At 39.6% G+C, this 11457-nt stretch overlaps 1 pseudogene; it reads left to right on the forward strand.

The window, feature by feature from the left end:
* Window positions 1-3055: 3055 nt before the first annotated feature.
* LOC127689853 (mitochondrial pyruvate carrier 1-like) lies at window positions 3056-4613 on the forward strand (annotated as a pseudogene).
* The last annotated feature ends 6844 nt before the right edge of the window (window positions 4614-11457 follow it).

Raw genomic sequence — 11457 nt, forward strand, 5'->3', positions numbered from 1 at the left:
TAAATAGAAGTAAGACCACAGCATGACACTGATCAGACGGTGTGACTCCAGTCATGTCTTCCAACTGCCTGGCTGGCATATTTCTCTTGTTTCAAAGGTCAGGCTTTAAGCACATTGTCTCTGACATCTCAAGGTCTGATTCCCTGATGCCTTCCAGAACAATCTGGCCCCTTGCAGCTCAGCTCCCATGAGTGTGTGTTGCTCCTCTGACTCAGCCTCTGCCTTGTCCCATCCACCACCTCCCACTGCTCTAACACCATCTGTTTTTCTCAGATGTCCTGATAGCTCAAGAATGTCCTCTTTACACAGGAGGGTTCCCCTATGTAAGATGAGGCTCTGCATAGAGAGACATGTTATTAACAAAACAGACACATACCTTCATTCTATCATGACATTGTTCTGCCAGGGGGATCTTAATTTGGGGCAGGTTACATGGCTCAACAGGGAGAGGGGCCTGCTGCCAAGCCAGAGCCTGTGAGTTCTATCCTCCAGCCTCACATGGTAGAAAAGAGAACTGACCTCTGCAAATTGTTCTCTGACTTTCACATACATTGTGGTATAAGGGTATAAGTGCATGTTCAACACACACACACACATACACACACATATGCATATATGATAAATAAATAATTTAAAATGTAAGAAATATTTATCTCAGTGGATATTAGCCCAGAAGCTCTGAATACCCAAGATACAATTCACATATCAAATGATTCCCAAGAAGAAGGAAGGAGAGGGCCCTGGTCCTATAAAGGCTTAATGCAGCATTGTAGGGGAATACCAGGACAGAGAAGTGGGAGGGGGTTGATGGGAGAACGGGTGGAGGGAAGAGGTCTTATGAGACTTATGGGGAGGGAGGAACCGGGAAAGGGGAAATCATTTGGAATGTAAACAAAGAATACAGAAAATAATAAAAAGAAAGAAAGAAAAGAAAATTGTACTGAAAGAAAAATAAATAAATAAACAAATAAAAAAGAAACATTTATTTCAAATTATCTTCTTTAAGGTATCCATTATTGAAATTAAATACATTTATTTACTGTAGGAAGGTTAAACATTGCATGTAATCTCCCAAAAAAAAAAAATCTGTAATACAAATCTCACTGAGTAATATCTTTTACTTTCTAATTATAATTCTTAAAGACTTTTGGAGGGTGTTTGCATTCACTCTAAGACATGTGCTTCTGAGATCAGTAAGAAAGAGTATGGAAAAAAAAAAAGAAATGAGACAGTCGGGTGGTGTTGGTGCACACCTGTAATCCCAGCGCTCTGGGAGGCAGAGGAAGGTGGATTTCTGAGTTCAAAGCCAGCCTGGTCTACAGAGTGAGCTCCAGGACAGCCAGGGCTATACAGAGAATGCCTGACTCTGAAAAAAACAAATCCAAAAAATAAAAGAAAACAAAAAAAAGAAAGAAAAGAAATGAGACAAGGCCTTACTACCTACCACTGGCTTACCTGGAACTGGCTATTTGGAACAGGCTGGTTTTAAATTCACAGAATATATATGTATATATTCTTTTCATTTATAAATACAAATATATGTGTATATATATAGTGTTTGTTTGTGTGTATGTGCATATGTGTACATGTGTGCATATGTGTCCAGCAGATAAAGCACGTAATCTTTTATAAAATTGTTTCCCAATTCAACAGATCATATTTGGCCATAGAAACTCATGCCTCACCTAGTCCTGTGGAAACAAACACTGTAACTCCACAGTAATTTTGCACAAGCACATGATACTGCTGTGCTATGTGGAGTTCAATTCAGGACCAATCTCATTGGCCATCAGAACCTAGAAGATCTTTCCACTCATCATGGCTACCTAACCTGTTCATGCCCTATCATTTTATACAACTCACAACCTGTTGCATCATGTTACTATAATGTCTGTGTTGTGCTGTTGATGCTGTTAGATTCACAGGAACCAATTCCATTCCAGTCACACAGAATCCAAGAGAACTATGGACATAACACCTGGGAAACTGTCCAGTGCTTACCAGAGAGGTGTTAACTAAACACATGCTCTGGCTGAGCCTGACAGATGTGTTTACATACCAACTTTCTACAGGACCCTGACTGATTCCCAGGGAACAAGCTCCCTTCCTCACAGTCAGGGCTCTCTGTAGAGCCTGCCTGCGCTTGTTTTTCAACTCTCTGGACATGTGACTTGTTCCTTGGAAAGCTTGTTTATTTATGCTGCGATGCATCATCCCTTTTCCCACTGCAAGGCTGTCTCCACTCTCATGTGAATCTAGGATAGCTAAACTGCCCCTGACCTGGAGGTCGACAAACTGCCCGCTCCCCAGCATCTCCCAGCCCAGCATCTCCTCTGTCACCTCTCATTTCCTGTCCTACATCCTGCCCTGTCTTCTCACTTTGGTCCAAACTTCCCTACTGCTCCTCTTTACCTTATTCCTTCTATTAGTCAGTGCTTTATTAGCACATACAAATTATGCCCAACCAGATTCAGTGTGACATTTGTACACACATGTAATATACTTTCACCCTGGATTACTCTTTCCTCTCCTGCTCCCACTCCTGATCTCTTTCCTCTTCATTACTAGCCCCCCCTTGTAATTTCATGCCTTCATTGTTAGCTAATGAGTTTAATTAGGATTACTTATAGGTATATGGGTATGGGATTAGTTGCAGGAGCTTGAACAATGAAAACTATGTTTCTCCACACCTTGAAATACTAACTGCCTATAGATCTTTAGTGATGGCTGCCTCTTGTATAGATTTTTAGATGTACAATATGATATTGTGATATATTTAAACATGTGAATGGTTACTATAGTCGAACATTGTTTCATAGAATGAACCCTCTTTTTTGTCTAGGATAAGAACACTTACCCTCTACTGTCTGGAAAATTCCCAGTCCATAGTCATACCAAGTCATGTGTAACTAACCAGCATATGGAGAGAGCACCCCGTTGTCAGTTGGAGAAACTCTTCAGCCTCCCAAACTAAATGGAAACACAAGTTTGTTAGGCTCCCAACCCCTGTATTCCCCATCCCCCGCCCCTGGCCCAGGTGTGAGGAACAGGAACAATGAACAAGGCTCACCCAGTGCTACTCCCTGAAGCTCTCTCCACAGCCACTTGTAAGTACTGACTTAGGTTTAATTAGTTCTGGGACAGAGTTGGAGGCGTTGGTTTGGCCAGATGATAAAGTTCACAATAAAGTAGACAATGCAGATCACAATCTGGTCTGAATAGTTCTGCTCTTTCATTACGACATCACATTTGCATGTGATGAGCCATCTCCTGGATTCTGTTGCTGAGAACAGACTTTCATACACTAAGAAAACAAAGAATGTTAAGTTCTTTCCTGGAAACATCTTCTCCTGCTGGTTGATTATTTATGATACCTATGTGTACTGAAAACACAGAACAGGGCAGGGTAACACAGGAATGTGATCCTAAGACTAAGGAAGCCATTGCAGAAATACCATGGAGAGTTTGAAGTCATCCTTTGCCATGGACTGAAATTTAGGTCAACCTGGGCTACAGAAGATGACTCTGACTCAAAAATACAAAAACAAATTCTAAAATTATGATAAATTTTATAATTGATACATATATTTAATCTGAGGTAAGCACCAGAAGTGGTTTCTATAGTAAGCTATAGAATCAACAGCATGGACTTTGTATTTCTATGCATCAAAACAGAGCCTTCTTTCCTGCATGTTCTATTCACATAAGAGTAATTATGATCCAGGTATGGCAGTGAGTACTTGTCACCCCAGAACTTAGGAAGAGGAGGCAGAAAGATCAGAAGTTGATGGTCATCCTCAGCACCATGGTGAGTTTGAGGCCAGCCTGGGCTACAGGAGATACTGCATATACTGAAGGAAATCTCTACATTAAAAGATACCCAAGGGCACATTTTCTGCTTAGGGCTACCAACTATTTTAGCATTTTCAAAATTTCCAAAGTGTATCTTAACTATGTACCAAAGGAGACTCACCATGTTGAATTCCTTCTAAAGTTACATTGAGCATGTGCTGTGATTTAGGACTGGATCAGATACCACCAACAACAAACTGTTTAGCCTGTGATATTGAAACTAACACAGTTAAAACCCTTATCTTCCATTTTCCATCTTCTAGAGAATCATCAAGACTACCAACAGTCTAGAATTAAATTCATTCAGGTGTCAAGATTCTGTCCTACCCTCTCACTGATATAAAATACCTATGCAGTTGTCAGAATCTGCACGTGGTGGGTGTATATCTGCTGGGCGTCATGAGAAAGGGTGCTGAGTGGGGCTCTGAGGGCTCACTCAGGTTGACTCTAGTGGCATCAGTATCTTAAACCCCACAGCCATCACTGGAATGATGGTGAGCAAAGTGATGGACTATATTCAGAGCCAGGACTTCTGTGATTATCTCATGGGTATGCAATTTTGGGATGTACCAGTTGGGGACTCCCCATTGCTGCTATCAATGATGTGAAGAAGTATCCAGAGGATAGTACAAGCTGGAAACTGGGTTCTGGTCACATGCCATGTAACAAATGAAGTAGCTCTACTCATCCAGGGAGGACGACTTATCAACTATGAGATGATAAGCAGGCATCTGCATAGGAGTGCTGGAACCAAGTCTTGAAGGAGACAGCACCCTGGCCACCGCAGCCAAGGCCCAGATGACATCAGCATAGTCTTACTAAGGGAACATGGAATCTACCTCTAAGAACTATGCCAATGTTATGCAATAGCCAACTCTCTGCTGACTTATCTGTAGCAGTCTAAGAGTTGTCCCACAAACCACACAAACACTGATCTCAGTCAGACAAGGATGGCTTATTAAATGCATGCCTATCTTAGTCAAGGTTTCTATTCCTCCACAAACATCATGATCACAAAGCAAGGGGGGAAGGGTTTACTCTGCTTACACTTCCACAGTGCTGTTCATCACCAAAGGAAGTCAGGTCTGGAACTCAAGCAGGTCAGGAAGCAGGAGCTGATGCAGAGGCCATGGAGGGATGCTCCTTACGGGCTTGCTTCCCCTGACTTGCTCAGCCTGCTCTCTTATAGAACCCAAGACCACCAGCCCAGGGACGGTACCACCCACAAGGTGCTAGGCCCTCCCCTCTTGATCACTAATTGAGAAAATGCTCCACAGTTGGATCTCATGGAGTCACTCCCCCAACTGAAGCTCCTTTCCCTGTGATAACTCTAGCTTGTGTCAAGTTGACACACAAAACGAGCCAGTACAACACCTTAATACTGATCAATCAGGATTGTAGCTCAAACAGGGCTGAGCCACAGCATCAAACATCTTTCTCTGACAGCTTATAAAGGACTGCCTCCCCCCAAACACAGTGAGTTCATACACAGGCACAGGAAGTGCTCGAGGTGATCAGCTCTGACTCAAGTCATTTTAGACATAACAGTTCATATTGACCTTTAACTTGATGGGTCCTACATAAAGCTTTGCTATACTTCTTAAGACTAACAAACCTTAGAACATACAGAGCATAACAGGATATGAGATCAGAGTGACCTTACTTGGACTCAAGTTATTTTTCTATGTCAATGAGTGGCAGGCATATTATAGCAACAATAGGAAATAGCTGGCAGGCATGGAACAAAATGGCTACAGTTATGCTGGGGGTGTGCGAACCTCAATATTATCGATGCTGAAGTTCATTTGTCTTCATCAGAAGCAGTTCAAAATATGCAATTAATTTAATAATTTTGAATGATAGTTCTATATATAGTAATCTATGGGATGCATCTATTATTTATTGGGATCTGTGTAACAAAATCAGAGGGAACAAAATTTTATAACTACAAGCACTTAAGTAAGCAATTTTTTTTATTTTTACTTTAATGACTACAGAACATCCATCAGTTGGTCATATGCCTACACATAATTTCCAGGGGTAAACAAGTATTATTTTCCATAGTGTGTTAAGTCAGATCTGTAACGTAATGGCAATAAATGATATAAAAATATTTTTTCAAACTAGCATATATCTTGGCTAAAGATATGGTTCAGTGATTAAGAGAACTCTTGCAGAGAACCAGGATTTGATTGCCAGTACTTCCATGCCTGTGAAGGATTGCCTATAAATTCAGTTCCAAGGGATCTGATACCATCTTCTGATCTTGGCAGGCACTGCATGCACATAGTACACATATATTCTCAGGCACACACACATATACAAGTTCATACATTTATCTTAAAAATAGAAAATAATAAAATGAATGAATAAAAAGCAGAAATCTTTGTCTGATACAAATCATTGCAAAAATGAAAATGAAATGAAAAAGAGAAATGACAGAAACTCAGCAAGTGTAAATACCCATACATGAGAGAAATGAAGACCACAAATCACAGCTAATTAGAGCAAATCACCACAGAAGTCATAAAGACTAAAGCCTTTATGAGTAGCTTTATTGAGCTATGTCACACTTTTAGAGATTTGCTTTTATTCACATTGCATGCTTACATATGTATCTGTGTGGATTATAAACACATGTGTACAGGTTCCTATGGCGGCTAGAAAAGGGCATTGGGTATGCTGGAGATGAGATCTCAGATGCTGGCTATAAGCCACAGTCTGGGTGCTGGGCACTAGAAGTGGGTTTTCTGCAAGAGCATCAAGAACTCTTGCGGTTGTGCCATCTCCCGAGCTTGCGCTCCTTCTCTGCAAGTATGAGCATCAGTGATTACAGTATCTCCACAGAGCTATGCAGGCCTCACCACTATCTAATTTTAGAATATTCTCATTGCCCTGCAAAGAAACCCAGCATCCACTAAGAGTCAGTATCAATTCCCTCCAACTACTGGAAACCACTAATTTATTTCCTGTCTCTGTGAATTAGTCTATTTTAGACAGTTGATATAAATTGTGGCCTTTTACAACTAACTCATTTCATTGAACATAATGTTTTCAATGTTTGTCTGTGGGAAAGCAAATTCTTCACTTAGCAATTCATTTCTTTTCATAGTTCTAGAAAACTTATGGCAATGTTGTGGCAAAACTAAAGTCTCCAACTTCTAAGGCACTGAATTGAATTTTGTAAAGTCCTTCTGGGATAATAATTTGGTAATTCTCATGAAAACTATAGAACTCATTGGAAATTCAATTTTTAAGAAATGATCTCAGGCTACAGAGATGGCTCGGGAGATAAGAGCACTGACTGCTCTTCCAGAGGTCCTGAGTTCAATTTCTAGCAACAACATGGTGGCTCTCAAACACTTGTAATGGGACCTAAAGACAGCTACAGTGTACTCATATACATAAAATAAATAAATCTTTTTTTATAAATTATCTCAAAGAAGTAACCAGGGAAATGCTCATGTATTGGCTTTCAAGTATGGTGCTTATAGTATGGTAATCAATAATAAGACATTTGGAACAAGACATGCTTAAAGATCTAGGACATGTTTCATATATGATGCTGTGTCTTACTGTGGGATAATATGCTCCCATTTAAAATGATGTGAAAGCATGTTTTCTCCCAAATTAAATTCTCCTAAAGATGCTAAAGTGAGTCTCATAGGGACTCAGGAAGTAAATAACCAAGTCCCAGGAAGTACCTGAAATTTACCAAAACTACAAAACACCTCCCTTCCAACGTGTTTTATTTTATAAAAAAGAGAAAGAGCCAAGGATAGGTGCATGTTATGGTGAGGTGAAAGGAGTGCCTCAGGAATCTCCTGCTGAGATATCCCTTCCCCCTGAAGCACTAGCCCTATAATGGGTTTAGTATAGAATACAGTTTATTTAGTTCATGAGAAGAGGTGTTAGGAAGGGAGGGAGGAGAGAGAGAATCAAAAGAAGTGAAGTGGAGGGAGGGGGATGGGGAGAGAGGGATAAAGGGGTCAGAGAGAGAGAGAGAGGAGAATCAGAGAGAATAAAAGAGTAAGAGAAGGAGAGAGGGACAAACAGCCCCTTTTATAGCTAGCCAGGCCCACCTGGCTATTTCTAGGTAACTGTGGGGCAGAGCCTAGAAGGAATGCTAACACCAAGTGATACGAACAGTAAGGACTCCTGAGCAGAAGATGGTCAGACCTGTTGAGCATGTTGTTCAGAGAGCTCTGGGATGCAGCTCTCGTTAGGTCAGCACATACCGTTTCTTTTGCCTATCCTCTGCTTTTTAGTGAGTGTATTAATCCCATATCTCCTCAGGAAAAGTCTCACACAATAGAAAACATACTGCAAAACTCGAGAATCTGCACTGGGACCACAGGACTTCCAAAGTGTGGGCTGTAGTCCCTTTTCTAACAAATTGTTACACCCTTTCCAACGCAAATACCAAATCTGACTATATGCAACAGCCATGTTTTAAAAAGCAGTTATCAAACAAATGTCACAGAATATTCACAGATACATCTACTAACAAGAGCAATTTAGTGCACTGATATGAAATTGGATCTTATTCCTTTAAGATATGTGTGTGTGCAGATGTGAATTTAAATACACTACGTGTACCCAGGTATCCTGGGAGACCAGAAGAGGATGACAGACTCCCTGGACCTGGAGCTTACCTGCAGTTTGGAGTCTCCTGATGTGCGTCATCTGCAAGAGCAGTACATGATTTTAACTGCTGAACAATCTCTCTAGTCTGTATTTGCCTTATATGTAATATATATTATATATTATGTATAAAACATAACTTATAATTTATATTATATATGTAGTAAATTTAGCATATACATACTATATATGCCATATATGTTATTTAATATTATACTAAAATTACACAAATTTATTTTAATCTATTTTGACATATATTTAATATATTAATATATACATGCCTTAGTTTTAATATATTGCTATATTAAAACATATAATATCATTCTTAGAGATAATACATAAATATATTACATATTATGATAGAAACACATTAACTATATCTTACATCTTATATATTATATATTTATTATATATTCTTCCTAGCATTTAGTCCTTTCAGGGTTCTCTCCATTTAGAATCAAACAGCTGTACTCAGCATGTTCTATAGGGCTAGGCATCTGGTTCAGCAGTAGAAAGCTTGTTTTGCTCAAGGGGTCCAAGCACCACCTTCGGCCCCTTTTCCCAAATACATAAGTTAAATAAAATTCTACTCAGTGAGATTACAAAAATGAAATAATGTTTTCCCATAGGATCACAAATTAGTTTGTACGCCCATCATCCAGTGAAATTGAAAATATAAAATACTATTTTCCCATGGGATCTCAAATTAGTTTATACATCCATCTTCCTAGGAGTATGTATTTATAGAACTCAGAAACATAACTATGGATTCACAAAATCTCATTTCTTGTGTTTTGTCTTTGAGTTCTAGTTCCACTACATAACGCCTCTGCCTCAGTCTCCAAGGGCTGGAATTATAGGCTTGAGCTAGCATACCTAAGATCCTTCTTAATCTTTTCTAAGAAAGTAATGGCTTTCTACAATTGTGCCATCTTCTGAGAAGATTAATATTCATGTATCACTTACTTAAGCAGACAAACTGACTGTACTATTGCTGTAAAAATGTGGACTACAATAGTTTTCCCAGAAGATGAAGCATTCAGGAAGATTTTGATAAATACCTTACTCTACAGATGTTTCAGCCCTTTCTGTCAGAGCCAGGCAAGAGATACCATTCATTATATTATAAGCTAATAATGTCAGTCACTGCAGTTTCAAGAGATGCAAAGTGATTCTTTCAATGTGTAGGGGAAGAGGATAGGGTAATGTACAAGCTGTGGAGAACTCAAAATTATTTTCATTCCAATTATAGCTAAACACACTTTTTGAAAAAGATTTATTTGTTTCTATTTTCTGTGCATGAATGTTTGCCGACCTAAATGTTGTATGTGTACATGGAGACTAGAAGTAGGCATCAGCTGTGAACCACCAGGTAAGTGACAGAAACCAAGCTCTGATCTTCTGGAAAAGAAAAAAAAAAAAGAGGTGGTTGTTCTTAACCACTGAGCCCACTCTTTTAGCCCCCCAAGTTGTAAATAAATAATAGATTGCCAAGTATGGTGGGTGATACCTATAATCTAGCTGTGGAAGGATCTTGGCTTTCACGTTGAATGCCATCCTGGGCTACTTACTCATCAAAATCCTGTCCCAAATTAAAAAAGATAAATATGTAAATAAATAGAATCCAGTTCCTTCTCCTGCTAAAGCTGATACAAAACGAATGTTTCCCTATTCATCTTTAGCAGACAAAACCACAGAGAATATACATCCAGGCTGATGGAAGTGAAAGACTTCAAAAGAGGGCTTGGGCAAAAAAAGCTGATGGATCAGGCCAGCAAGATGTCTCCGTGGATAAAGGAAGGCTCTTGTGGCCAAGCCGGATAACCAGAGTTTGATCCCAAATATCCACATGGTAGAAGGAGAAAATCAAGTCCCACAAATTGTTTTCTGATCTACATGCACACACACACTTAATTATTAGTTAATTAATTAACATAATTTTTAAAAGACAGAGATAAGTAGCTTGAGAGACCAGAGCTCAGCATTCCAGAGCACTGGCTGCTCATCAAGATGACCAGAGTTCAGTTCCTAGCATCCTCATCAGTTTGCTCAAAATCACCCCTCACTCCAGCTCCAGGGAGACACCTGCCTCTGGCCTCTACAGTTATCCATACATGTGATGACTTTAAAGATAATTTTTTTTAAAAAAAAAATCCCTGTTTTACTGTGATTCTTTGGGAAGGGGTGTTAAGTTATTGTAATTCTTTGATTTAGACAGTAAGTTACCAAAAGCAGATTCACAATATAAGATGATTTTAAAGATTATAGAAATGGAAAATCCAACAGCTTCCTAGGAGAGTGTTGCTGTGAACTGTCTCCTTCCCATTTGTTTTCTTAGCCAATTAGAAGCAATGAGAACTGAGTGGAAAATATGAGCACTCAGAAGGCACACTGCCATCCTGTGACTCGCCTATGTGACAGTATGAATGCTGCAGCCCAGTTTTGCACTCACACAGACATGGGGGTCATGACTGTCTGGTGCTAGGGACTTCAGCATTTGCTGAGGAGGTAAAGTTCCGATCCAGAATCCATACAAGCAAACCTCAGTTCACTATAGGAGTAATTCTGGGAGGATTAGGCACAATACTGTGAGAACTAAACACAAGGCTGTCAGTTGCCTATGAAGGTCAAGGGTGACTTCCTGGAAGAGGTGATGTTTGATCTGACATGTGGAAAAATCAAAAAGGATGAAAATAGTCCAAGGGCCACAATGTCAAGAAGAAGCTGGATTCCTACGAGAAAGAACAGTATGTTTTATGGATGTTGGTTTAAAGACACGGAGGAAACACAGATGGATCTGAGAAATACTTAGACAGTGAAATCCAGAGGAGGAAGCCATGGATTGGATAAACATGAAAAACAAAAATAAACTGTCAAAGGATGAGACCCAACACTCAGAAGACACCAAAGCAGTATTATCCACAGTGAACTGATAGATGGCACATGATATCTCAAAAGCAG

Source organism: Apodemus sylvaticus, chromosome 7 (genome assembly GCF_947179515.1).
Source record: "Apodemus sylvaticus chromosome 7, mApoSyl1.1, whole genome shotgun sequence".
NCBI classification, from domain to species: Eukaryota; Metazoa; Chordata; class Mammalia; order Rodentia; family Muridae; genus Apodemus; species Apodemus sylvaticus.